The sequence below is a fragment of the Schistocerca piceifrons genome, unplaced genomic scaffold (genome assembly GCF_021461385.2).
Source record: "Schistocerca piceifrons isolate TAMUIC-IGC-003096 unplaced genomic scaffold, iqSchPice1.1 HiC_scaffold_1295, whole genome shotgun sequence".
Taxonomy (NCBI): Eukaryota; Metazoa; Arthropoda; class Insecta; order Orthoptera; family Acrididae; genus Schistocerca; species Schistocerca piceifrons.
The window spans coordinates 52,501-57,500 of NW_025727119.1; the positions used below are offsets into that span (position 1 = coordinate 52,501).

Genomic DNA, 5,000 nt, shown 5'->3' on the forward strand with positions numbered 1-5,000 from the left:
CAACTGTCCGCTGATGTCCGTACGCGTGAACCACAATCTGTACTGCACATTCGTCCTTATGTACTGAATGATACATCGTGGCACATGTGTGACCGCACAACGACTGCGCCCAAAAACGGCGGACCATACAGTGCAAATATTGTGCACGCAGCTACGTGTCGTCTCCCTATGAGAGCTGGATTGCAGTGTGGTACGCCATAGAGACGTGTGGGAGGAACGGACGCCGTGGATGGCGATCAGCATGAGCTGTCTGTTGATGTATTCGGACCTAGTCGTCTCTCCTCACACACCGTGATGGCATGGTGCACCGCGTTCCATATCTGCGACATGCTACAGAGGCCGGTTGACAGTCGTTCGAGCAATGGACATCGCATACGTACGGGGGCCACCTTCCACGTATTGTCTAGGCGTGCACATTTTGTTGCGTGTATGTGGGCAGACGTAGTGTGGCGTGACACCTGACACAGGCATGCAATAATCGTTGAAGTTGCAAATGGCGATGGACGCCTGCGTTTTCTGGTGAAGTTACGCAAATGAACAAATGGTAACCTGTTGTGGTGCGGTTGTTCTCGCTAGGGGTGAATCGGTGATGGCGACGATAGGTTGAGGTACTAACCGGTTGTTCCAGCGATACCCACCATGCCGACGAAACTGAACGGCATCTGGGTGTGAAGCGATACGCGGCGGTGGCTGGGTGGGACCGTCCCCGGCCGGTGAGGGGGCGCCTCCCGGCGTGCTGGCCGCGCGGTGCGTGGGCGCACGCGCTACAGCCGGCTGGTGGGGGCGGCCAGTGGCAGGCGCGCCGGCCGACGGACGCGGCAGGCGTCGCAGCTGCGCGCCGGCGCACCCTGCGCGCGGCGCCGTGCGGCCAAAGTAGGTCCTCGCGGGCCCGGTGCGAAGCGCGGTGGACATCTTCAGTGTGCTGGTCCGATTGAGGACTGTGTGCGTTGAGGATGCGCCGCCGCCCGGCGCTCGGCGCCGCGACGCCGTCTGCTGCTCGGTCGCCCCAGCGGTTCTCGCTGGTGGTTTGTATCGCAGCTGTGCGGATGTGTTGGCGCGTGCGCTGTGCTGGGAGAGTTCGCTTCGGCACCCAAGTGGGGCTTTTGTCCTTCTGTGGCGCTGGCGTTGGAGCTGCCGGTCACCGTAGGTGGCGCGTGTTGTCTCCCGCCGGCAATGCCACGACAGCACGCTCCCGGGCCTCTGTCGGCAGCGGCAAGCTCAGTTGGGAGCACGGGTGGTCGCACCGAAAGCGTCTACTCGCCTAACTCCGGGCGATTGCGCCTCTCTCGAACCCGACCAAGTACTTGGGACGGCGCTGCGCGCCGCCGGGACCTGAGAGGGTTTCGAGGTGTATTGTGCAGGGGAGCTCAGCCTCCTCCTGTTTGCAGAATGATTGAGCGGACGCTTGCGTGTTCGCGCGGGCCCCCGGGACACACTCCCGGGCGGCCGGCTGCTCAGCTCTAGTTGACGCAGCTCCCTGGTTGATCCTGCCAGTAGTCATATGCTTGTCTCAAAGATTAAGCCATGCATGTCTCAGTACAAGCCGCATTAAGGTGAAACCGCGAATGGCTCATTAAATCAGTTATGGTTCCTTAGATCGTACCCACGTTACTTGGATAACTGTGGTAATTCTAGAGCTAATACATGCAAACAGAGTCCCGGACCAGAGATGGAAGGGACGCTTTTATTAGATCAAAACCAATCGGTCGGCTCGTCCGGTCCGTTTGCCTTGGTGACTCTGAATAACTTTGGGCTGATCGCACGGTCCTCGTACCGGCGACGCATCTTTCAAATGTCTGCCTTATCAACTGTCGATTGGTAGGTTCTGCGCCTACCATGGTTGTAACGGGTAACGGGGAATCAGGGTTCGATTCCGGAGAGGGAGCCTGAGAAACGGCTACCACATCCCAAGGAAGGCAGCAGGCGCGCAAATTACCCACTCCCGGCACGGGGAGGTAGTGACGAAAAATAACGATACGGGACTCATCCGAGGCCCCGTAATCGGAATGAGTACACTTTAAATCCTTTAACGAGTATCTATTGGAGGGCAAGTCTGGTGCCAGCAGCCGCGGTAATTCCAGCTCCAATAGCGTATATTAAAGTTGTTGCGGTTAAAAAGCTCGTAGTTGGATTTGTGTCCCACGCTGTTGGTTCACCGCCCGTCGGTGTTTAACTGGCATGTATCGTGGGACGTCCTGCCGGTGGGGCGAGCTGAAGGCGTGCGACCGCCTCGTGCGTGCTCGTGCGTCCCGAGGCGGACCCCGTTGAAATCCTACCAGGGTGCTCTTTATTGAGTGTCTCGGTGGGCCGGCACGTTTACTTTGAACAAATTAGAGTGCTTAAAGCAGGCAAGCCCGCCTGAATACTGTGTGCATGGAATAATGGAATAGGACCTCGGTTCTATTTTGTTGGTTTTCGGAACCCGAGGTAATGATTAATAGGGGACAGGCGGGGGCATTCGTATTGCGACGTTAGAGGTGAAATTCTTGGATCGTCGCAAGACGAACAGAAGCGAAAGCATTTGCCAAGTATGTTTTCATTAATCAAGAACGAAAGTTAGAGGTTCGAAGGCGATCAGATACCGCCCTAGTTCTAACCATAAACGATGCCAGCCAGCGATCCGCCGCAGTTCCTCCGATGACTCGGCGGGCAGCCTCCGGGAAACCAAAGCTTTTGGGTTCCGGGGGAAGTATGGTTGCAAAGCTGAAACTTAAAGGAATTGACGGAAGGGCACCACCAGGAGTGGAGCCTGCCGGCTTAATTTGACTCAACACGGGAAAACCTCACCAGGCCCCGGACACCGGAAGGATTGACAGATTGATAGCTCTTTCTTGATTCGGTGGGTGGTGGTGCATGGCCGTTCTTAGTTGGTGGAGCGATTTGTCTGGTTAATTCCGATAACGAACGAGACTCTAGCCTGCTAACTAGTCGCGTGACATCCTTCGTGCTGTCAGCGATTACTTTTCTTCTTAGAGGGACAGGCGGCTTCTAGCCGCACGAGATTGAGCAATAACAGGTCTGTGATGCCCTTAGATGTTCTGGGCCGCACGCGCGCTACACTGAAGGAATCAGCGTGTCTTCCTAGGCCGAAAGGTCGGGGTAACCGCTGAACCTCCTTCGTGCTAGGGATTGGGGCTTGCAATTGTTCCCCATGAACGAGGAATTCCCAGTAAGCGCGAGTCATAAGCTCGCGTTGATTACGTCCCTGCCCTTTGTACACACCGCCCGTCGCTACTACCGATTGAATGATTTAGTGAGGTCTTCGGACTGGTACGCGGCATTGACTCTGTCGTTGCCGATGCTACCGGAAAGATGACCAAACTTGATCATTTAGAGGAAGTAAAAGTCGTAACAAGGTTTCCGTAGGTGAACCTGCGGAAGGATCATTACCGACTAGACTGCATTGTCTTTCGATGTGCGTGTCGTGTCGCGCAACACGCTACCTGTACGGCTCGCCGTAGCCGTGCGCCGCGTGCGGAACCACGCGTGCCTCTCAAAACTAGCGGCAATGTTGTGTGGTACGAGCGCTGAAGCGCTGGAGCGGCTGGCCTGCGGCACCTGGCGCCTGGCGCCGGTTTTGAATGACTTTCGCCCGAGTGCCTGTCCGCTCCGGTGTGGAGCCGTACGACGCCCGTCGGCCGTGAGGCCGTTGGACACAGAACGCTGGAACAGGGGCCGCCACACGCCTCACTCCCGCCTATGCGACCGTCTCGAAAGAGACGGCGGAAACTGAGAAAAGATCACCCAGGACGGTGGATCACTCGGCTCGTGGGTCGATGAAGAACGCAGCAAATTGCGCGTCGACATGTGAACTGCAGGACACATGAACATCGACGTTTCGAACGCACATTGCGGTCCATGGATTCCGTTCCCGGGCCACGTCTGGCTGAGGGTCGGCTACGTATACTGAAGCGCGCGGCGTTTGCCCCGCTTCGCAGACCTGGGAGTGTCGCGGCCGCCTGTGGGGCCGGCCGCGTCTCCTCAAACGTGCGATGCGCGCCCGTCGCCTGGCGGTTCGCATACCGGTACTTTCTCGGTAGCGTGCACAGCCGGCTGGCGGTGTGGCGTGCGACACCTCGTACAACGACCTCAGAGCAGGCGAGACTACCCGCTGAATTTAAGCATATTACTAAGCGGAGGAAAAGAAACTAACAAGGATTCCCCAGTAGCGGCGAGCGAACAGGGAAGAGTCCAGCACCGAACCCCGCAGGCTGCCGCCTGTCGTGGCATGTGGTGTTTTGGGAGGGTCCACTACCCCGACGCCTCGCGCCGAGCCCAAGTCCAACTTGAATGAGGCCACGGCCCGTAGAGGGTGCCAGGCCCGTAGCGGCCGGTGCGAGCGTCGGCGGGACCTCTCCTTCGAGTCGGGTTGCTTGAGAGTGCAGCTCCAAGTGGGTGGTAAACTCCATCTGAGACTAAATATGACCACGAGACCGATAGCGAACAAGTACCGTGAGGAAAGTTGAAAAGAACTTTGAAGAGAGAGTTCAAAAGTGACGTGAAACCGTTCTGGGGTAAACGTGAGAAGTCCGAAAGGTCGAACGGGTGAGATTCACGCCCATCCGGCCACTGGCCTCCGCCCTCGGCAGATGGGGCCGGCCCGCCCGCGCGGAGCAATCCGCGGCGGGGTCGTGTCCGGTTGCCTTTCCACTCGCCGCGGGGTGGGGCCGTGTTTCCGGGTGTGCGGTGGGCCGCACTTCTCCTCTAGTAGGACGTCGCGACCCGCTGGGTGCCGGCCTACGGCCCGGGTGCGCAGCCTGTCCTTCCGCGGGCCTCGGTTCGCGTCTGTTGGGCAGAGCCCCGGTGTCCTGGCTGGCTGCCCGGACGGTATATCTGGAGGAGTCGATTCGCCCCTTTGGGCGCTCGGGCTCCCGGCAAGCGCGCGCGGTTCTTCCCGGATGACGGACCTACCTGGCCCGGCCCCGGACACCGCGCCGCTGTTGGCTCGGGATGCTCTCGGGCGGAATAATCGCTCCCGTCAGCGGCGCTTCAGCTTTGGA

General features: G+C 58.7%; 2 non-coding genes and 1 pseudogene across 2 annotated transcripts; all 3 read left to right on the plus strand.

Annotated features, from left to right (window-relative positions):
* Nucleotides 1–1,474: 1,474 nt before the first annotated feature.
* On the plus strand, nt 1,475–3,389 carry LOC124731604. The gene has a single exon (XR_007008370.1). It is a non-coding gene; the product is annotated as a small subunit ribosomal RNA (ribosomal RNA).
* Nucleotides 3,390–3,741: 352 nt separating this feature from the next.
* On the plus strand, nt 3,742–3,896 carry LOC124731615. The gene has a single exon (XR_007008373.1). It is a non-coding gene; the product is annotated as a 5.8S ribosomal RNA (ribosomal RNA).
* Nucleotides 3,897–4,084: 188 nt separating this feature from the next.
* LOC124731611 overlaps nt 4,085–5,000 on the plus strand; it is a 4,253-nt pseudogene continuing 3,337 nt past the window's right edge.